Source organism: Ranitomeya imitator, chromosome 4, assembly GCF_032444005.1.
Source record: "Ranitomeya imitator isolate aRanImi1 chromosome 4, aRanImi1.pri, whole genome shotgun sequence".
Lineage (NCBI taxonomy): Eukaryota > Metazoa > Chordata > Amphibia > Anura > Dendrobatidae > Ranitomeya > Ranitomeya imitator.
The window spans coordinates 535,942,998-535,967,378 of record NC_091285.1 but is presented as its reverse complement, the minus strand read 5'-3'; positions in this window follow the sequence as shown (position 1 = coordinate 535,967,378).

The window sequence follows — 24,381 nt, the reverse complement described above, 5'->3', positions numbered from 1 at the left end:
GCCTCTACCCTGTGCCAGTCATTACACTGGCTACCCATCCACTCCAGAATCCAGTACAAAACTACTACCCTCATCCACAAAGCACTCCATGGCTCAGCACCACCCTACATCTCCTCCCTGGTATCAGTCTACCACCCTACCCGTGCCCTCCGCTCCGCTAATGACCTCAGGTTAGCATCCTCAATAATCAGAACCTCCCACTCCCGTCTCCAAGACTTTACACGTGCTGCGCCGATTCTTTGGAATGCACTACCTAGGTTAATACGATTAATCCCCAATCCCCACAGTTTTAAGCGTGCCCTAAAAACTCATTTGTTCAGACTGGCCTACCGCCTCAATGCATTAACCTAACGATCCCTGTGTGGCCTATTTATAATAAAAAAAAAAAAAAAAGGTTCCTCGCATCATGTTCTCATACACTTTATGCAGTATTAGCCCTCTGTGTCTGTACTGCTACATACTTAGGCAGGTAACTGGTTCATGCAGCTTTACATGAACACCTGAGCCTTACACTATAGCTGGTCCGAATAACTAAAGCAATTGTTACCATCCACCTCTCGTGTCTCCCCTTTTCCCCATAGTTTGTAAGCTTGCGAGCAGGGCCCTCACTCCTCCTGGTATCTGTTTTGAACTGTATTTCTGTTATGCTGTAATGTCTATTGTCTGTACAAGTCCCCTCTATAATTTGTAAAGCGCTGCGGAATATGTTGGCGCTATATAAATAAAATTATTATTATTATTATTATTATTATATATTGGCGAAGGGTATTATTGTATTCTTACAATTTGTATTTGCAATGTTGTATATAGACTTAGTGGGTATAACATTTGTATAACAGTCAGGTTGGACAGGGTGGGTGTCTTTGTCCAATAGGTACTCAGGTGTTTGATATATGGTTAATTGACATGTATTGTGATTGGTTGTAGCCTTTTGTTATGTGCCTTTATGTATTGTGTTGCAATGTGTTTTTATTATGCTGTGACTAAGGGCAGTATTGCCTGAAACGCGTCAGCTTGTTTTTATGATGCACTAATAAAGGACAAGATTTTTATTCTATTTTCAGCTCTGCCATTCAATATTTGCATGAGCTGGACAAGTGAGTGATTTGCATTTTTACATGGGAGTCGGCCGGTAGGAACTTGGTGGTGATCCGTGCTCTGCACATGTCTATTGAGAATTGGATTCTAATATGTCTGGTTGGGTGAGCTGATGAAATCCTAGCATTTGCACATTTGTGGCCTGCTGGAGGTCATTTTGCAGGGTTCTAGCAGTGCTCCTCCTGTTTCTCCGTGCACAAAAGCTGAAGTAGCGGTCCTGCTGCTGGGTTGCTGCCCTCCTACGGCCCCCTCTTCATCTCCTGATGTACTGGCTTGTCGCCTGGCAGCGCCTCCAGCCTCTGGACACTACGCTGACAGACACCGCAAACCTTCTTGCCACAGCTCGCATTGATGTGCCATCCTGGATGAGCTGCACTACTTGAGCCACTTGTGTGGGTTGTAGAGTCCGTCTCATGCTACCACAAGTGTGAAAGCATAGCCAACATTCAAAAGTGACCAAAACATCAGCCATAAAGCATTGGTACTAAGATGTAGTCTGTGGTCCCCACCTGCAGAACCACTCCTTTATTGAGTGTGTCTGATAATTGCCAATAATTTCCATCTGTTGTCTATTCCATTTGCACAACAGCATGTGAAATTGATTGTCAAACAGTGTTGCTTCCCAAGTGGACAGTCCTGGCGATTTTGCGTGCACAGAGGCGATCGCCGCCAGGTGTCAGCTGATTCTAACAGCTGACACCCAGAACTCAGTGCCAGGAACAGTCCCTCACTTTCAGGAGCAGGTAGTGGGAAGACAGCCTCTCTGCCCATAGATCAGAGACCCCGCGACGTCATTGCAGGGTCCCGATCTTTGCCATCATGACCTGACATCTGGATCACCAGAGCTAGCAAAGGTGTTTGTTCATGCTCAGACCATGATCACCAACTTTGTCTCACCATGCAGCACTGACAGTTTGCATAGCATAGGGATGCTCCTGCATCTCTGTGATATACAAGCAATCAGCCTGGAAAAAAATGAAAGCCCTATAGTAAGACAAAGTAAAAAAGTTTTAAAAATTTAAAATAAATATATTTTTAACCCCTTTCTACCATTGGACGTACTATTCCGTCCATGTGGGGAGGGCCCTACTTCCCAAGGATGGAATAGTATGTCCAGAGCGATCAGGCGCGCTCACGGGGGGAGCGCGGCCGATCGCGACCAGGTGTCAGCTGACTATCGTAGCTGCACTATGTGCGAGGAGCGGTCACAGACCGCCCCTGGCACATTAACCCCCGGCACATGATCACAGTGTTCTGGGGCATAGGGAAGCATCGCGCAGGGAAGGGGCTCCATGCGGGCTTCCCTGAGACCCCCGGAGCAACGCGATGTGATCGTGTTGCTGCAAGGGTCTCTTACCTCCTCCTCCCTGCAGGCCCGGATCCAAAAAGGCCACGGGGCTGCATCCGGGTCCTGCAGGGAGGTGGCTTACCAGCGCCTGCTCAGAACAAGCGCTGGTAAGCCTCCCTGCTGTGCCTGTGTGATCGCTGATCGATCTGTCAAAACAACGTGATGCCCCCCCTTGGGGGAAAGTAAAAAAGTAAAAAGAAAAAAAAAATCCTAAATAAATAATAATAAAAAAAAATATTGTTCAAATAAATACATTCCTTTATCTAAATAAAAAAAAACAATAAAAGTGCACATATTTAGTATCGCCGCATCCGTAACGACCCGACCTATAAAACTGTCCCATTAGTTAACCCCTTCAGTGAACACCGTAAAATAACAAAAAACAAAGCAAAACACATCGCATTATTATCAAACTGCCGAAGAAAAAGTGGAATAACATGCGATCAAAAAGACAGATATAAATAACCATGGTACCACTAAAAACGTCATCTTGTCCCGCAAATAAAGAGCCACCATACAGCATCATCAGCAAAAAAATAAAAAAGTTATAGTCCTCAGAATAAAGCGATGGAAAAATAATTATTTTTTCTATAAAATTGTTTTTATCGTATAAAAGCCCCAAAATATAAAAAAATGATATAAATGAGGTATCGCTGTAATCGTACTGACCCGAAGAATAAAAACTACTTTATCCATTTTACCAAACGTGGAACGGTATAAACGCCCCCCCAAAAGAAATTCATGAATTGCTGTTTTTTGGTCATTCTGCCTCACAAAAATCAGAATAAAAAGCGATCAAAAAATGTCACGTGCCCGAGAATGTTACCAATAAAAACTTTAACTTGTCCCGCAAAAAACAAGACCTCACATGACTCTGTGGACCAAAATATGGAAAAATTGTGACGGCTGCCAATCATAAAAATCTGCTAAAAACCGGCTATAAATAGTATATCAAACCCCCCTTCATCACCCCCTTAGTTAGGGAAAAATAAAAAATGTATTTATTTCCATTTTCCCGTTAGGGTTAGGGCTAGGGTTAGGGATAGGGTTAGGGCTAGGGTTTGGGCTAGGGTTAGGGTTAGGGCTAGGGTTAGAGCTAGGGTTAGGGTTGGGGCTAAAGTTAGGGTTGGGGCTAAAGTTAGGGTTGGGGCTAAAGTTAGGGTTACGGTTTGGATTACATTTACGGTTGGGAATAGGGTTGGGATTAGGGTTAGGGGTGTGTCAGGGTTAGAGATGTGGCTAGGGTTACCGTTAAGATTAGGGTTAGGGGTGTGTTTGGCTTAGGGTTTCAGTTATAATTGGGGGGTTTCCACTGTTTAGGCACATCAGGGGCTCTCCAAACGCGACATGGCATCTGATCTCAATTCCAGCCAATTCTGTGTTGAAAAAGTAAAACAGTGCTCCTTCCCTTCCGAGCTCTCCCGTGCGCCCAAACAGGGGTTTACCCCAACATATGGGGTATCAGCGTACTCAGGACACATTGGACAAAAACTTTTGGGGTCCAATTCCTCCTGCTACCCTTGGGAAAATACAAAACTGGGGGCTAAAAAATAATTTTTGCGGAAATTTTTTTATTTTATTTTCACGGCTCTACGTTATAAACTGTAGTGAAACACTTGGGGGTTCAAAGTTCTCACAACACATTTAGATAAGTTTGTTGGGGGATCTAGTTTCCAATATGGGGTCACTTGTGAGTTTCTACTGTTTAGTTACATCAGGGGCTCTGCAAATGTAATGTGACGTCTGCAGACCAATCCCTCTAAGTCTGCATTCCAAATGGCGCTCCTTCCCTTCCGAGCTCTGCCTTGCGCCCAAACGGTGGTTCCCCTTCACATATTTGGTATCAGCGTACTCAGGACAAATTGGACAACAACTTTTGGGGTTCAATTTCAACTGTTATTCTTGGAAAAATATAAAACTGGGGGCTAAAAAATAATTTTTGTGGAAAAAAAAGTTATAAACTGTAGTGAAACACTTGGGAGTTCAACGTTCTCACAACACATCTAGATAAGTTCCTTGGGGGGTCTAGTTTATATGCAACTGGCAAGGGCTAATGAATCCTGCACACTTAAATATCCCAGTCAGAACAGCAATTAGCAGATACACCTGGCCAAGACTGTGACTCAGAGACAACTGCATTCCCACCTACAACCACTGGAGGGAACCCAAGAGCAGAATTCACAACAGTACCCCCCCCTTGAGGAGGGGTCACCGAACCCTCACCAGAACCTCCAGGACGAACAGGATGAGCCAGATAAAAGGCACGGACCAAATCAGCAGCATGGACATCAGAGGCAAAAACCCAAGAATTATCCTCCTGGCCATAACCCTTCCATTTGACAAGGTACTGAAGCTTCCGCCTCGAAAAACAGGAATCCAAAATCTTCTCAACAACATATTCCAACTCCCCATCAACCATCACAGGGGCCGGAGGATCAACAGAGGGAACAACGGGCTCCACATATTTCCACAACAAAGATCTATGGAAGACATTATGGATAGCAAAAGAGGCCGGAAGCGCCAGTCGAAAAGACACCGGATTAATAATCTCAGAAATCCTATAAGGACCAATAAACCGAGGCTTAAACTTAGGAGAAGAGACCTTCATAGGAGGATGATGGGAAGACAACCAGACCAGATCCCCAACCCAAAGCCGGGAACCAACACACCGACGACGATTAGCAAAACGTTGAGCCTCCTCTTGAGACAACACCAAATTGTCCACCACATGAGCCCAAATCTGCTGCAACCTGTCCACCACAGAATCCAGGACAGTCAGAAGGCTCAACCTGCCCAGAAGAAAAACGAGGATGAAAACCAAAATTACAAAAGAAAGGCGAAACCATTGTAGCCGAACTAGCCCGATTATTAAGGGCAAACTCGGCCAATGGCAAGAAAGCCACCCAATCATCCTGATCAGCAAACACAAAGCATCTCAAATAAGTCTCCAAAGTCTGATTAGTTCGCTCGGTCTGGCCATTTGTCTGAGGATGAAATGCAGAAGAAAAAGACAAATCAATGCCCAGCCTAGCACAAAAGGCCCGCCAAAACCTAGAAACAAACTGGGAACCTCTGTCGGACACAATATTCTCCGGAATACCATGCAAACCAACCACATGCATGAAAAACAACAGAACCAAATCTGAAGAGGAAGGCAATTTAGGCAAAAGCACCAAATGAACCATCTTAGGGAACCGGTCACAAACAACCCAGATAACAGACATCTTCTGGGAGACCGGAAGATCAGAAATAAAATCCATCGAAATATGCGTCCAGGGCCTCTCAGGGACTGGCAATGGCAAAAGCAACCCACTAGCACGGGAACAACAAGGCTTAGCCCGCGCACAAGTCCCACAGGACTGCACAAAAGAACGCACATCACGCGACAATGAAGGCCACCAAAAGGACCTACCAACCAAATCTCTGGTACCAAAAATGCCAGGATGACCAGCCAACACGGAACAGTGAACCTCAGAAATCACTCTACTAGTCCATCTGTCAGGAACAAACAGTTTCCCCACAGGACAGCGGTCAGGTTTGTCAGCCTGACATTCCTGAAGAACGCGTCATAAATCAGGGGAAATGGCAGAAAGGACCACCCCCTCTTTCAGAATACCGACCGGCTCTAAAACCTCAGGAGAATCAGGCAAAAAACTCCTAGAGAGGGCATCAGCCTTAATATTCTTAGAACCCGGAAGGTACGAGACCACGAAATCAAAACGGGAAAAAAACAAGGACCATCGAGCCTGTCTAGGATTCAGCCGTTTAGCAGACTCGAGGTAAATCAAATTCTTATGATCGGTCAAGACCACAATACGGTGCTTAGCTCCCTCAAGCCAATGTCGCCACTCCTCAAACGCTCACTGCATAGCCAACAACTCCCGATTTCCGACATCATAATTGCGTTCCGCAGGCGAAAATTTATGGGAAAAGAAGGCACACGGTTTCATCAAGGAACCAACAGGATCCCTCTGAGACAAAACGGCCCCTGCCCCAATCTCAGAAGCGTCAACCTCAACCTGAAACGGAAGAGAAACATCCAGTTGGCGCAACACCGGAGCAGAAGTAAAACGACGTTTAAGCTCCTGAAAGGCAGAGACAGCCACAGAGGACCAATTTGCCACATCAGCGCCTTTCTTCGTCAAATCGGTTAAGGGTTTAACCACGCTGGAAAAATTAGCAATGAAACGACGATAAAAATTTGCAAAACCCAAAAATTTCTGAAGGCTCTTCACGGATGTGGGCTTAATCCAATCATGAATGGCCTGAACCTTAACCGGATCCATCTCTATAGACGAGGGAGAAAAAATAAAGCCCAAAAAAGAAACCTTCTGCACCCCAAAGAGACACTTAGACCCTTTCACAATCAGGGCATTGTCACGAAGGATCTGAAATACCATCCTGACCTGTTGCACATGAGACTCCCAATCATCGGAAAAAATCAAAATATCGTCCAAATATACAATCAAGAATTTATCAAGATAAGTCCGGAAGATATCATGCATGAAGGACTGAAAAACAGATGGAGCATTAGAGTCCGAATGGCATCACAAGGTATTCAAAATGGCCTTCGGGCGTGTTAAACGCAGTTTTCCATTCATCACCCTGCTTAATACGAACAAGATTATATGCCCCTCAAAGGTCAATCTTCGTAAACCAACTAGCTCCCTTAATCCTAGCAAACAAATCGGAAAGCAAAGGTAAAGGGTATTGAAACTTGACCGTGATCTTATTCAAGAGGCGATAATCTATACAGGGTCTCAAGGAACTATCTTTTTTAGCAACAAAAAAGAACCCCGCTCCCAACGGTGAAGAAGATGGTTGAATATGCCCTTTCTCCAAAGACTCCTTAATATAGCTCCGCATGGCGGTATGTTCAGGCACAGACAGGTTGAAAAGTCGACCCTTAGGAAACTTACAGCCTGGAATCAAGTCAATAGCACAATCGCAGTCCCTGTGCGGTGGAAGGAAACTGGACTTGGGCTCATCGAACACATCCTGAAAATCAGACAAAAACTCTGGAATTTCAGAAGAGGAAGAAGAAGAGATTGACATCAAAGGAACATCATCATGAACCCCCTGACAACCCCAACTAGTCACAGACATGGACTTCCAATCCAACACAGAATTATGTACCTGTAACCACGGAAAACCCAGCACGATAGCATCATGCAAGTTATGCAACACCAGAAATCAACAATCTTCCTGATGGGCTGGCGCCATGCGCATGGTCACCTGTGTCCAAAACTGGGGCTTATTTTTAGCCAAGGGTGTAGCATCAATGCCCCTTAAAGGAATAAGGTTCTGCAAAGGCTGCAAGGGAAAACCACAACGCTTGGCAAACTCAAAGTCCATTAAATTCAAGGCGGCGCCTGAATCCACAAACGCCATGACAGAAAATGATGATAATGAGCAGATCAAGGACACAGATAACAAAAATTTAGGTTGTACAGTACTGATGGTAATTGAACTGGCGATCCTCTTTGTCCGCTTAGGGCAGACAGAGATGACATGAGAAGCGTTGCCACAATAATAACACAACCTATTTTGACGTCTGAAACCTTGTCGTTCCGTTCTAGACAGAATTCTATCACACTGCATAGGCTCAGGAATTTGCTCTGAGGACAACGCCACAGCGCGCACAGTTCTGCGCTCCCGCAAGCGCCGGTCAATCTGAATGGCCAGAGACATAGAATCACTAAGACCGGAAGGCGTGGGAAACCCCACCATAACATCTTTAATGGATTCAGAAAGCCCCCTTCTGAAAATTGCCGCCAAAGCATCATTATTCCATTTAGTCAACACAGACCATTTTCTGAATTTCTGACAATACAATTCTGCCGCCTCTTGACCCTGAGACAGGGTCAACAAGGTCTTCTCAGCTTGATCCACAGAATTAGGTTCATCATATAATAATCCCAAAGCCTGAAAAAAGTAGTCAATATTAAGCAAAGCCGGATTCCCAGATTCCAGGGAAAATGCCCAATCCTGCGGGTCACCATGCAGCAGGGAGATTACGATTTTTACCTGCTGAATGGAATCACCAGAGGATCGAGGTCTCAGAGCAAAAAACAGTTTACAGTTGTTTTTAAAACTCAAAAATTTGGACCTGTCACCAGAAAACAAATCAGGAGTAGGAATCTTCGGTTCTAAAGCAGGAGTCTGAACGATATAGTCAGAAATACCCTGCACCCTAGCAGCAAGCTGGTCTACACGAGAAGCTAATTCCTGAACATTTATGCTTGCACCAGGCTCCTCAGCCACCCAGATATTAAGAGGGAAGAGAACACAAAACAGACTGGAGAAAAAAAAATGGCTCAAGACCTTTCTTCCCTTCTTCTGAGATGCATTTAACTCATAGTGGGCCAGTTGTACTGTTATGATCCGGTGACCTTGGAGCAGCATGAGAACTTTCACTGGAGAAGGTAGTCACTCTACTGACCGCAATCCTGAACTAAACACCGCAAATAGAAGTAGCCGTGGAGTGTACCTAACAATCCTAGACACCTCGTCACAGCCGGAGGACTAAATACCCCTAAAGATGGAAATAGGAATACTATCTTGCCTCAGAGCAGATCCCCAAAGGATAGACAGCCCCCCACAAATATTGGCGGTGAGTCAGAGAGGAAAAACATACACAGGCAGAAAAACAGTATTTAGTAGAGTTGAGCGACCTTGACCTTTTTAGAGTCGAGCCGGGTTTCGCGAAACCCGACTATCTCAAAAGTCGGGTCGAGTGAAATCGGCCGATTATGACGTAAAGTCGGGATCGACCGAAACACGAAACCCAATGCAAGTCAATGGGGCAGCATAGTCGGCAGTGAGTGGGGGCCAGGAAAACACCTAGAGTGCCCATTTTAATGTCAAAACCATCCATTCTTCTTAATGAAGCCTGTAAAGCGTAATTTACCTTATAATAATTGGAAGGCATTTGAAATTGGGGGTCATTTGGCTAAAGTTGTGGTGGGTAGGGCTGGTTCAAGTAATTAGTGGGCCCAGGAAATCTGGACCACGTCACGGCAGTGGAGCAGGGAGAGGTAAGTATTTCAACTTTGCAAGTGCTGTGAACCTGAGCAAGCAGGGGGGGCCCACTCGTTGGCATTGGCACTGGCACAGGGCCCCTCAAAGTACAGCGGTGTGTTTGCACGGCGGGGGCGCCTCCCACCGGCAGCAACACTTTTGCGTACTATGAGAGGCCCTGTGCCAGTGACGTCGCCAACTAGTATTCCTCCCCCCACCTGATGAAGGAACCTGCACTTTCATCTGCACCTTCCTCTTTGTCCCCGTGTAAGGTGGTATGGTATGCGGGAAGAGCAACCTGACTTTCAGCAGGGTCACAATGTTGTTGTGTAGCGTGCACGGGGAATGTTGCGTTATGGGTCAATGTACCAGCAGACTCATCTATCACTGGCTGGGCAATGGGCAGGATGAGGAGGAAACACAGATATAGGCCCAAAGAATAAAGTTGGCTAAATGCAGTTCAAAATTGGTAACACAGGAATAACCAGGGGGCATTGCAGTGGAGGACAACTGGAATGAGAGGCAGACACCGATAGTAGGCCCCAACCCAACTAGTAGGCCAAATGCAGTCTAACATTAACAACTACTTAACGAGCGCCTGAAAACGGAATTTCAGGACAGGAAACCAGGAGAACAGCAAGGAGCGGCAGACACTGTTAGTAGTCCCCAAACCAACTAGTACGCCAAATGCAGTTGTTCCATTTAACCACAATTTAACGAGAGCCTGAAGATAGAAGCTCAGGAAAGGCAACCTGGAGAACACCTTGGAGTGGAACACACCATCTCTCTCCACCCCATACCCATTTTGTAGGCCTAATGCAGTGTAGTTTTCTACAACTACTAAACGAGAGTCGGAAGACCGAAGTAATGGCAAGGAAACCTGGGGAACACCTTGGAGTGTAACACACCATCTCTCTCCACCCGATACCCATTTTGTAGGCCTAATGCAGTGTAGTTTTCTACAACTACTAAACGAGAGTCGGAAGACCGAAGCAATGGCAAGGAAAACTGGGGAACACCTTGGAGTGTAACACACCATCTCTCTCCACCCGATACCCATTTTGTAGGCCTAATGCAGTGTAGTTTTCTACAACTACTAAACGAGAGTCGGAAGACCGAAGCAATGGCAAGGAAACCTGGGGAACACCTTGGAGTGTAACACACCATCTCTCTCCACCCGATACCCATTTTGTAGGCCTAATGCAGTGTAGTTTTCTACAACTACTAAACGAGAGTCGGAAGACCGAAGCAATGGCAAGGAAACCTGGGGAACACCTTGGAGTGTAACACACCATCTCTCTCCACCCGATACCCAATTTGTAGGCCTAATGCAGTGTAGTTTTCTACAACTACTAAACGAGAGTCGGAAGACCGAAGCAATGGCAAGGAAACCTGGGGAACACCTTGGAGTGTAACACACCATCTCTCTCCACCCGATACCCATTTTGTAGGCCTAATGCAGTGTAGTTTTCTACAACTACTAAACGAGAGTCGGAAGACCGAAGCAATGGCAAGGAAACCTGGGGAACACCTTGGAGTGTAACACACCATCTCTCTCCACCCGATACCCAATTTGTAGGCCTAATGCAGTGTAGTTTTCTACAACTACTAAACGAGAGTCGGAAGACGAAAGCAATGGCAAGGAAACCTGGGGAACACCTTGGAGTGTAACACACCATCTCTCTCCACCCGATACCCATTTTGTAGGCCTAATGCAGTGTAGTTTTCTACAACTACTAAACGAGAGTCGGAAGACCGAAGCAATGGCAAGGAAACCTGGGGAACACCTTGGAGTGTAACACACCATCTCTCTCCACCCGATACCCAATTTGTAGGCCTAATGCAGTGTAGTTTTCTACAACTACTAAACGAGAGTCGGAAGACCGAAGCAATGGCAAGGAAACCTGGGGAACACCTTGGAGTGTAACACACCATCTCTCTCCACCCGATACCCATTTTGTAGGCCTAATGCAGTGTAGTTTTCTACAACTACTAAACGAGAGTCGGAAGACCGAAGCAATGGCAAGGAAACCTGGGGAACACCTTGGAGTGTAACACACCATCTCTCTCCACCCGATACCCATTTTGTAGGCCTAATGCAGTGTAGTTTTCTACAACTACTAAACGAGAGTCGGAAGACCGAAGCAATGACAAGGAAACCTGGGGAACACCTTGGAGTGTAACACACCATCTCTCTCCACCCGATACCCAATTTGTAGGCCTAATGCAGTGTAGTTTTCTACAACTACTAAACGAGAGTCGGAAGACCGAAGCAATGGCAAGGAAACCTGGGGAACACCTTGGAGTGTAACACACCATCTCTCTCCACCCGATACCCATTTTGTAGGCCTAATGCAGTGTAGTTTTCTACAACTACTAAACGAGAGTCGGAAGACCGAAGCAATGGCAAGGAAACCTGGGGAACACCTTGGAGTGTAACACACCATCTCTCTCCACCCGATACCCAATTTGTAGGCCTAATGCAGTGTAGTTTTCTACAACTACTAAACGAGAGTCGGAAGACCGAAGCAATGGCAAGGAAACCTGGGGAACACCTTGGAGTGTAACACACCATCTCTCTCCACCCGATACCCATTTTGCAGGCCTAATGCAGTGTAGTTATCTACAACTACTAAACGAGAGTCGGAAGACCAAAGCAATGGCAAGGAAACCTGGGGAACACCTTGGAGTGTAACACACCATCTCTCTCCACCCGATACCCAATTTGTAGGCCTAATGCAGTGTAGTTTTCTACAACTACTAAACGAGAGTCGGAAGACCGAAGCAATGGCAAGGAAACCTGGGGAACACCTTGGAGTGTAACACACCATCTCTCTCCACCCCATACCCATTTTGTAGGCCTAATGCAGTGTAGTTTTCTACAACTACTAAACGAGAGTCGGAAGACCGAAGCAATGGCAAGGAAACCTGGGGAACACCTTGGAGTGTAACACACCATCTCTCTCCACCCGATATCCAATTTGTAGGCCTAATGCAGTGTAGTTTTCTACAACTACTAAACGAGAGTCGGAAGACCGAAGCAATGGCAAGGAAACCTGGGGAACACCTTGGAGTGTAACACACCATCTCTCTCCACCCGATACCCATTTTGTAGGCCTAATGCAGTGTAGTTTTCTACAACTACTAAACGAGAGTCGGAAGACCGAAGCAATGGCAAGGAAACCTGGGGAACACCTTGGAGTGTAACACACCATCTCTCTCCACCCGATACCCAATTTGTAGGCCTAATGCAGTGTAGTTTTCTACAACTACTAAACGAGAGTCGGAAGACCGAAGCAATGGCAAGGAAACCTGGGGAACACCTTGGAGTGTAACACACCATCTCTCTCCACCCGATACCCATTTTGTAGGCCTAATGCAGTGTAGTTTTCTACAACTACTAAACGAGAGTCGGAAGACCGAAGCAATGGCAAGGAAACCTGGGGAACACCTTGGAGTGTAACACACCATCTCTCTCCACCCGATACCCATTTTGTAGGCCTAATGCAGTGTAGTTTTCTACAACTACTAAACGAGAGTTGGAAGACCGAAGCAATGGCAAGGAAACCTGGGGAACGCCTTGGAGTGTAACACACCATCTCTCTCCACCCGATACCCAATTTGTAGGCCTAATGCAGTGTAGTTTTCAACAACTACTAAACGAGAGTCGGAAGACCGAAGCAATGGCAAGGAAACCTGGGGAACACCTTGGAGTGTAACACACCATCTCTCTCCACCCGATACCCATTTTGTAGGCCTAATGCAGTGTAGTTTTCTACAACTACTAAACGAGAGTCGGAAGACCGAAGCAATGGCAAGGAAACCTGGGGAACACCTTGGAGTGTAACACACCATCTCTCTCCACCCGATACCCAATTTGTAGGCCTAATGCAGTGTAGTTTTCTACAACTACTAAACGAGAGTCGGAAGACCGAAGCAATGGCAAGGAAACCTGGGGAACACCTTGGAGTGTAACACACCATCTCTCTCCACCCGATACCCATTTTGTAGGCCTAATGCAGTGTAGTTTTCTACAACTACTAAACGAGAGTCGGAAGACCAAAGCAATGGCAAGGAAACCTGGGGAACACCTTGGAGTGTAACACACCATCTCTCTCCACCCGATACCCATTTTGTAGGCCTAATGCAGTGTAGTTTTCTACAACTACTAAACGAGAGTCGGAAGACCGAAGCAATGGCAAGGAAACCTGGGGAACACCTTGGAGTGTAACACACCATCTCTCTCCACCCCATACTCAATTTGTAGGCCTAATGCAGCCTACTTTCCGACAACTACTAAACGAGAGCATGAAGATCGAAGCTCAGGAAAGGCAACCTGGGGAACACCTTGGAGTGTAACACACCCTCTCTCTACACCACGGAAGGGCTGATTCTTAGGAAGGAAGGCTGTCGGAAAGAAGCAGGGCGCGTCCGAGGGTGATTATATTCTTATTAGGTATATACTCACCCTCGGACGCGCCCTGCTTCTTTATTTGTAATGAATGTTTATTTGCAATGTGGTTTTGACTTACTCTATTTTTTTGGTAAATAATGATTTTATTATTTTCATTGTTTTGCATCTTCTTGGCAATAATATAAAGAAGACGCGACAGGACAACACTCGGTGGATGCCATATCTGTGTTTTAAATTGAAAAAAACTTTCAGTTAACTACTTGCAGGAGAAAGTTATTGTAGCTGGTGGCCATTTTTAGTACTGTACCAGATTTTTGTTGTATGTGTTTGTTTTTAATGTTAAAATGTCTGCATTTGATATCTCTCCAGTATTTTCTTTTTTATAAGCAAAGTACTTATTTTTATATTTTCTGATGTTAGTTCAAGGGGTACACGGGCAGCAGTAGACAGGTCAGTGGAGGCCTAGTGGAAGGATGGACCGCAGACAGGCTTTGAAGGCCTAACATAATAAATTGGGCTGGCTGTAGGTAATTTAAAATTGGTTCCAGGGGATCACGGGCAGCAGTGGCCTGGTCAGTGTAGTAGTAGTGGAAAGAACGGGCCGCAGACAGGCTTCGAAGGCCTAACATAACAAAAATTGGGATGTAGGCAATTTACAATTGGTTCCAGGGGAACACGGACAGCAGTAGACAGGTCAGTGGAGGCCTAGTGGAAGGAGGGACCGCAGACAGGCTTCGAAGCCCTAACATAATAAATTGGGCTGGCTGTAGGCAATTTAAAATTGGTTCCAGGGGATCCCGGGCAGCAGTAGACAGGTCAGTGGAGGCCTAGTGGAAGGAGGGACCGCAGACAGGCTTCGAAGCCCTAACATAATAAATTGGGCTGGCTGTAGGCAATTTAAAATTGGTTCCAGGGGAACACGGGCGGCAGTAGACAGGTCAGTGGAGGCCTAGTGGAAGGAGGGACCGCAGACAGGCTTCGAAGCCCTAACATAATAAATTGGGCTGGCTGTAGGCAATTTAAAATTGGTTCCAGGGGAACACGGGCGGCAGTAGACAGGTCAGTGGAGGCCTAGTGGAAGGAGGGACCGCAGACAGGCTTCGAAGCCCTAACATAATAAATTGGGCTGGCTGTAGGCAATTTAAAATTGGTTCCAGGGGAACACGGGCAGCAGTAGACAGGTCAGTGGAGGCCTAGTGGAAGGAGGGACCGCAGACAGGCTTCGAAGCCCTAACATAATAAATTGGGCTAGCTGTAGGCAATTTAAAATTGGTTCCAGGGGAACACGGGCGGCAGTATTAAGGTCAGTGGAGGCCTAGTGGAAGGAGGGGCCGCAGACAGGCTTTGAAGGCCTAACATAATAAATTGGGCTGGCTGTAGGCAATTTAAAATTGGTTCCAGGGGAACACGGGCAGCAGTGGCCTGGTCAGTGTAGTAGTAGTGGAAAGAACGGGCCGCAGACAGGCTTCGAAGGCCTAACATAACAAAAATTGGGATGTAGGCAATTTACAATTGGTTCCAGGGGAACACGGACAGCAGTAGACAGGTCAGTGGAGGCCTAGTGGAAGGAGGGACCGCAGACAGGCTTTGAAGCCCTAACATAATAAATTGGGCTGGCTGTAGGCAATTTAAAATTGGTTCCAGGGGAACACGGGCAGCAGTAGACAGGTCAGTGGAGGCCTAGTGGAAGGAGTGACCGCAAACAGGCTTCGAAGGCCTAACATAAGAAAAATGTCAATACAATGGTATTGACAGTGCCAGGCATTGAAGGATGTCAGCGCATAGACTAAACATTGGTGGAGCTGTGAGAGAAAATTTTGCAAGTGGTAGAGCACTGTTTGACCTGGGGGGGGGACTGTCTTGTGGCCGGCGGTACAGGCCCAGGGCCCCTCATATTACAACGGTGTGTCTGACGTTGGGTGCGCACCACCACCACCAGACACTTTATTTTACTATGAGGGACCTAGTGGCAGTGCCGTCGACCAAAAGCGGGCACACCCACCTCTTCAGACAAACAGTACTCTCACGGGTGCTGGCGCCAAGTGGCGATACCACGGCCCCGTGTGGGGACTTTGGCCATTTAGGGAGGTGTTAACATGTCGGATGCTGGACTATCAGGTGCTGCAAATTACGAGATTGGAAAAGTCGTTCAGAATAGTCCACAGGCAAGACCTTTACATAGGAAAGCTAGGTGTCAGCCGGGCAAGGTGGGGCAAAAGATTTCGAAATCCAGTTGTGGTTCATTTTAATGAAGGTTAGATCATCTACATTTTGGGTAGCCAGACGAGTCCTTTTTTCTCTTAGTATTGAACCTGCAGCACTGAATACTCTTTCTGATAGGACACTAGCTGCCGGGCAAGCAAGCTCCTGCAATGCATATTCTGCCAATTCTGGCCAGGTGTCTAATTTTGATGCCCAGTAATCAAATGGGAATGACGGTTGAGGGAGAATGTCGATAAGGGATGAAAAATAGTTAGTAACCATACTGGACAAATGTTGTCTCCTGTCACTTTGAATTGATGCTGCAGTACCTGTCCTGTCTGCGGTCATAGCAAAATCACTCCACAACCTGGTCAGAAATCCCCTCTGGCCAACGCCACTTCTGATTTCTGCCCCTCTAACACCTCTGGTCTGCTGGCCCCTGCAGCTCGTGTTAGAACGATCACGGGCGCTGTGTGCAGGGAATGCCAGAAGCAAACGGTCAATAAGAGTTGATTGTTTGGTTGCTAATATTAGTTCCAAGTTCTCATGTGGCATTATATTTTGCAATTTGCCTTTATAGCGAGGATCAAGGAGGCAGGCCAACCAGTAATCGTCATCGTTCATCATTTTTGTTATGCGTGTGTCCCTTTTGAGGATACGTAAGGCATAATCCGCCATGTGGCCCAAAGTTCCAGTTCTCAAATCTGTGGTTGTGCTTGGTTGAGGGGCAGTTTCAGGCAAATCCACGTCACTTGTGTCCCTCCAAAAACCAGAACCCGGCCTTGCCGCGCCAACAATTTCCACTGGCCCCGGAAAAGCTTCCTCATTAAAAATATAATCATCCCCATCATCCTCCTCGTCCTCCTCCTCCTGTTCGCCCGCTACCTCGTCCTGTACACTGCCCTGGCCAGACAATGGCTGACTGTCATCAAGGCTTTCCTCTTCCTCAGCTGCAGACGCCTGATCCTTTATGTGCGTCAAACTTTGCATCAGCAGACGCATTAGGGGGATGCTCATGCTTATTATGGCGTTGTCTGCACTAACCAGCCGTGTGCATTCCTCAAAACACTGAAGGACTTGACACATGTCTTGAATCTTCGACCACTGCACACCTGACAACTCCATGTCTGCCATCCTACTGCCTGCCCGTGTATGTGTATCCTCCCACAAAAACATAACAGCCCGCCTCTGTTCACACAGTCTCTGAAGCATGTGCAGTGTTGAGTTCCACCTTGTTGCAACGTCTATGATTAGGCGATGCTGGGGAAGGTTCAAAGAACGCTGATAGGTCTGCATATGGCTGGAGTGTACGGGCGAACGGCGGATATGTGAGCAAAGTCCACGCACTTTGAGGAGCAGGTCGGATAACCCCGGATAACTTTTCAGGAAGCACTGCACCACCAGGTTTAAGGTGTGAGCCAGGCAAGGAATGTGTTTCAGTTGGGAAAGGGAGATGGCAGCCATGAAATTCCTTCCGTTATCACTCACTACCTTGCCTGCCTCAAGATCTACAGTGCCCAGCCACGACTGCGTTTCTTTCTGCAAGAACTCGGACAGAACTTCAGCGGTGTGTCTGTTGTCGTCCAAACACTTCATAGCCAATACAGCCTGCTGACGTTTGCCAGTAGCTGCCCCATAATGGGAGACCTGGTGTGCAACAGTGGCAGCTGCGGATGGAGTGGTTGTGCGACTGCGGTCTGTGGACGAGGTCTCGCTTCTGCAGGAGGACGAGGAGGAGGAGGAGGGGGTGCGAACGGCTACAGCCAACTGTTTCCTAGACCGTGGGCTAGGCAGAACTGTCCCAAACTTGCTGTCCCCTGTGGACCCTGCATCCACCACATTTACCCAGTGTGCCGTGATGGACACGTAACGTCCCTGGCCATGCCTACTGGTCCATGCATCTGTTGTCAGGTGCACCTTTGTGCTCACACATTGCCTGAGTGCATGGACGATGCGCTCTTTAACATGCTGGTGGAGGGCTGGGATGGCTTTTCTGGAAAAAAAATGTCGACTGGGTAGCTCGTAGCGTGGTACAGCGTAGTCCATCAGGGCTTTGAAAGCTTCGCTTTCAACTAACCGGTAGGGCATCATCTCTAACGAGATTAGTCTAGCTATGTGGGCGTTCAAACCCTGTGTACGCGGATGCGAGGCTAAGTACTTCCTTTTTCTAACCATAGTCTCATGTAGGGTGAGCTGGACTGGAGAGCTGGAGATCGTGGAACTAGCGGGGGTGCCGGTGGACATGGCAGACTGAGAGACGGTGGGAGATGGTATTGTTGCCGCCGGTGCCCTAGATGCAGTGTTTCCTACTACGAAACTGATTCCCTGACCCTGACTGCTTTGGCCTGGCAAAGAAACCTGCACAGATACTGCAGGTGGTGCAGAAAATGGTGGCCCTACACTGCCGGAAGGGATGTTGCGTTGATGACTAGCTTCATTGGCCGAGGGTGCTACAACCTTAAGGGACGTTTGGTAGTTAGTCCAAGCTTGCAAATGCATGGTGGTTAAATGTCTATGCATGCAACTTGTATTGAGACTTTTCAGATTCTGCCCTCTGCTTAAGGTAGTTGAACATTTTTGACAGATGACTTTGCGCTGATCAATTGGATGTTGTTTAAAAAAATGCCAGACTGCACTCTTTCTAGCATCGGATACCTTTTCAGGCATTGCAGACTGAGCTTTAACCGGATGGCCACGCTGTCCTCCAACAGGTTTTGACTTTGCCACGCGTTTTGGGCAAGATACGGGCCCGGCAGATGGAACCTGTTGCGATGTTGATGCCTGCTGCGGCCCCTCCTCCTCCGCTTCAGAGCTGCTGCCGCCTGCACCCTGTTCCCCCAATGGCTGCCAATCGGGGTCAAGAACTGGGTCATCTATTACCTCTTCTTGTAGCTCGTGTGCAACTTCATCTGTGTCACCGTGTCGGTCGGTGGTATAGCGTTCGTGATGGGGCAACATAGTCTCATCAGGGTCTGATTCTTGATCAGCACCCTGCGAGGGCAATGTTGTGGTCTGAGTCAAAGGACCAGCATAGTAGTCTGGCTGTGGCTGTGCATCAGTGCACTCCATGTCAGATTCAACTTGTAATGGGCATGGACTGTTAACTGCTTCACTTTCTAAGCCAGGGACGGTATGTGTAAAGAGCTCCATGGAGTAACCCGTTGTGTCGCCTGCTGCATTCTTCTCTGTTGTTGTTTTTGCTGAAGAGGACAAGGAAGCGACTTGTCCCTGACCGTTAACATCCACTAACGACGCGCTGCTTTTACTTTTACCAGTTTCACGAGAGGAGGCAAAAGAGCTAGAGGCTGAGTCAGCAAGATAAGCCAAAACTTGCTCTTGCTGCTCCGGCTTTAAAAGCGGTTTTCCTACTCCCAGAAAAGGGAGCGTTCGAGGCCTTGTGTAGCCAGACGACGAACCTGGCTCCACAGCTCCAGACTTAGGTGCAATATTTTTTTTCCCACGACCACCTGATGCTCCACCACTACCACTACCCTCATTACCAGCTGACAATGAACGCCCCCGGCCACGACCTCTTCCACCAGACTTCCTCATTTTTTTAAAAACGTTACCAAACTAACGGTATTTGTTGCTGTCACACAACTTACACGGTGAGCTATAACTTCAGTATGATTTAGCTACCCCTTTACAGGTGGGTGAGACCACAACGAAAATCAGGCACAATGTTACACACTCTGTTGTTGGTGGCAACAAATGAGAGAGATGCCACACACGCAGGACTGTCACTGAAGCGCAAATGTAAATATTAATCTCCCACTGATTTGTTTGTTTTTTTTTAACAGGGAGACTTTAGAAAAAAAAAAATAATGAAAAAAAATGATTTTTTAAGGAAGAATTTATAAACCAATTAAAATGAAATGATTGTTTCAGGGAGAATTTAGAAAACAAATTAAAAAAAAATAGGCTTTCTATGGCCCACTGAGTGAGAGAGGACGCACACAGGAGTCAGGAGTGGCACACAAGCCCAGAGGCCAATATTTATCTCCCACTGATTGATTTAGTGATTTTTTCAGGTAGATTTTGGAACCCAAATCAAGCAAAAAAATAAATAGGCTTTCTATGGCCCACAATTGGAGAGAGAGAGATGGCACACCCAGGAGTCAAGACTGGCACACAAGCAGAAAGGGCAATATTAATCTCCCACTGATTTGATTTTTTTTTTTTTTTCAGGGAGACTTTAGAAAAAAAAAATACAAAAAAATGAATTTTTCAGGAAGAATTTAGAAACAAAATAAAATAAAATGATTGTTTCAGGGAGAATTTAGAAAACAAATAAAAAAAATAGGCTTTGTAGGGCCCACTGAGTGAGAGAGGACGCACACAGGAGTCAGGAGTGGCACACAAGCCCAGAGGCCAATATTTATCTCCCACTGATTGATTTAGTGATTTTTTCAGGTAGATTTTGGAACCCAAATCAAGCAAAAAATTTAATAGGCTTTCTATGGCCCACAATTGGAGAGAGAGAGATGGCACACCCAGGAGTCAAGACTGGCACACAAGCAGAAAGGGCAATATTAATCTCCCACTGATTTGATTTATTTTTTTTTTTTTCAGGGAGACTTTAGAAAAAAAAATACAAAAAAAATGATTTTTTCAGGAATAATTTAGAAACCAAATAAAATAAAATGATTGTTTCAGGGAGAATTTAGAAAACAAAAAAAAAAAATAGGCTTTGTAGGGCCCACTGAGTGAGAGAGGACGCACACAGGAGTCAGGAGTGGCACACAAGCCCAGAGGCCAATATTTATCTCCCACTGATTGATTTAGTGATTTTTTCAGGTAGATTTTGGAACCCAAATCAAGCAAAAAATTTAATAGGCTTTCTATGGCCCACAATTGGAGAGAGAGAGATGGCACACCCAGGAGTCAAGACTGGCACACAAGCAGAAAGGGCAATATTAATCTCCCACTGATTTGATTTTTTTTTTTTTGTTTCAGGGAGACTTTAGAAAAAAAAAATACAAAAAAAATGATTTTTTCAGGAATAATTTAGAAACCAAATAAAATAAAATGATTTTTTCAGGGAGAATTTAGAAAACAAATAAAACAAAAAATAGGCTTTCTAGGGCCCACTGAGTGAGAGATGACGCACACAGGAGTCAGGAGTGGCACACAAGCCCAGAGGCCAATATTTATCTCCCACTGATTGATTTAGTGATTTTTTCAGGTAGATTTTGGAACCCAAATCAAGCAAAAAAATAAATAGGCTTTCTATGGCCCACAATTGGAGAGAGAGAGAGAGATGGCACACCCAGGAGTCAAGACTGGCACACAAGCAGAAAGGGCAATATTAATCTCCCACTGATTTGATTTTTTTTTTTTTTTCAGGGAGACTTTAGAAAAAAAAATACAAAAAAATGAATTTTTCAGGAAGAATTTAGAAACAAAATAAAATAAAATGATTGTTTCAGGGAGAATTTAGAAAACAAAAAAAAAAAAATAGGCTTTGTAGAGCCCACTGAGTGAGAGAGGACGCACACAGGAGTCAGGAGTGGCACACAAGCCCAGAGGCCAATATTTATCTCCCACTGATTGATTTAGTGATTTTTTCAGGTAGATTTTGGAACCCAAATCAAGCAAAAAATTTAATAGGCTTTCTATGGCCCACAATTGGAGAGAGAGAGATGGCACACCCAGGAGTCAAGACTGGCACACAAGCAGAAAGGGCAATATTAATCTCCCACTGATTTGATTTATTTTTTTTTTTTTCAGGGAGACTTTAGAAAAAAAAATACAAAAAAAATGATTTTTTCAGGAATAATTTAGAAACCAAATAAAATAAAATGATTGTTTCAGGGAGAATTTAGAAAACAAAAAAAAAAAATAGGCTTTGTAGGGCCCACTGAGTGAGAGAGGACGCACACAGGAGTCAGGAGTGGCACACAAGCCCAGAGGCCAATATTTATCTCCCACTGATTGATTTAGTGATTTTTTCAGGTAGATTTTGGAACCCAAATCAAGCAAAAAATTTAATAGGCTTTCTATGGCCCACAATTGGAGAGAGAGAGATGGCACACCCAGGAGTCAAGACTGGCACACAAGCAGAAAGGGCAATATTAATCTCCCACTGATTTGATTTTTTTTTTTTTGTTTCAGGGAGACTTTAGAAAAAAAAAATACAAAAAAAATGATTTTTTCAGGAATAATTTAGAAACCAAATAAAATAAAATGATTTTTTCAGGGAGAATTTAGAAAACAAATAAAACAAAAAATAGGCTTTCTAGGGCCCACTGAGTGAGAGATGACGCACACAGGAGTCAGGAGTGGCACACAAGCCCAGAGGCCAATATTTATCTCCCACTGATTGATTTAGTGATTTTTTCAGGTAGATTTTGGAACCCAAATCAAGCAAAAAAATAAATAGGCTTTCTATGGCCCACAATTGGAGAGAGAGAGAGAGATGGCACACCCAGGAGTCAAGACTGGCACACAAGCAGAAAGGGCAATATTAATCTCCCACTGATTTGATTTTTTTTTTTTTTTCAGGGAGACTTTAGAAAAAAAAATACAAAAAAATGAATTTTTCAGGAAGAATTTAGAAACAAAATAAAATAAAATGATTGTTTCAGGGAGAATTTAGAAAACAAAAAAAAAAAAATAGGCTTTGTAGAGCCCACTGAGTGAGAGAGGACGCACACAGGAGTCAGGAGTGGCACACAAGCCCAGAGGCCAATATTTATCTCCCACTGATTGATTTAGTGATTTTTTCAGGTAGATTTTGGAACCCAAATCAAGCAAAAAAATTAATAGGCTTTCTATGGCCCACAATTGGAGAGAGAGAGATGGCACACCCAGGAGTCAAGACTGGCACACAAGCAGAAAGGGCAATATTAATCTCCCACTGATTTGATTTTTTTTTTTTTGTTTCAGGGAGACTTTAGAAAAAAAAAATACAAAAAAAATGATTTTTTCAGGAATAATTTAGAAACCAAATAAAATAAAATTATTTTTTCAGGGAGAATTTAGAAAACAAATAAAACAAAAAATAGGCTTTCTAGGGCCCACTGAGTGAGAGATGACGCACACAGGAGTCAGGAGTGGCACACAAGCCCAGAGGCCAATATTTATCTCCCACTGATTGATTTAGTGATTTTTTCAGGTAGATTTTGGAACCCAAATCAAGCAAAAAAATAAATAGGCTCTCTATGGCCCACAATTGGAGAGAGAGAGAGAGAGATGGCACACCCAGGAGTCAAGACTGGCACACAAGCAGAAAGGGCAATATTAATCTCCCACTGATTTGATTTTTTTTTTTTTTTCAGGGAGACTTTAGAAAAAAAAAATACAAAAAAAATGATTTTTTCAGGAATAATTTAGAAACCAAATAAAATAAAATGATTTTTTCAGGGAGAATTTAGAAAACAAATAAAACAAAAAATAGGCTTTCTAGGGCCCACTGAGTGAGAGATGACGCACACAGGAGTCAGGAGTGGCACACAAGCCCAGAGGCCAATATTTATCTCCCACTGATTGATTTATTGATTTTTTCAGGTAGAATTTAGAACCCAAATCAACCCAAAAAATAAATAGGCTTTCTATGGCCCACTATTTGTGAGAGAGATGGCACGCTCAGGACTGGCACACAAGCCCAGAGGCCAATATTAATCTCCCACTTTTTTTTTTTTTCCAGGGAAAATTTATAAACCCAATAAAAAAAATAATAAATAGGCTTTCTATGGCCCACTATCTGAGAGAGAGAGATGGCACGCTTAGGACTGGCACACAAGCCCAAAGGCCAATATTAATCTCCCACTGATTGATTTATTGATTTTTTCAGGTAGAATTTAGAACCCAAATCAACCCAAAAAATAAATAGGCTTTCTATGGCCCACTATTTGTGAGAGAGATGGCACGCTCAGGACTGGCACACAAGCCCAGAGGCCAATATTAATCTCCCACTTTTTTTTTTTTTTCCAGGGAAAATTTATAAACCCAATAAAAAAAATAATAAATAGGCTTTCTATGGCCCACTATCTGAGAGAGAGAGATGGCACGCTTAGGACTGGCACACAAGCCCAAAGGCCAATATTAATCTCCCACTGATTGATTGATTAATTGATTTTTTCAGGTAGAATTTAGAACCCAAATCAAGCAAAAAAATTAATAGGCTTTCTATGGCCCACTGAGTGAGAGATGGCACACACAGGAGTCAGGAGTGGCACACAAGCCCTGAGGCCAATATTTTTCTCCCACTGATTGATGTTGTGATTTTTTCAGGTAGATTTTGGAACCCAAATCAAGCAAAAAAATAAATAGGCTTTCGATGGCCCACTGAGTGAGA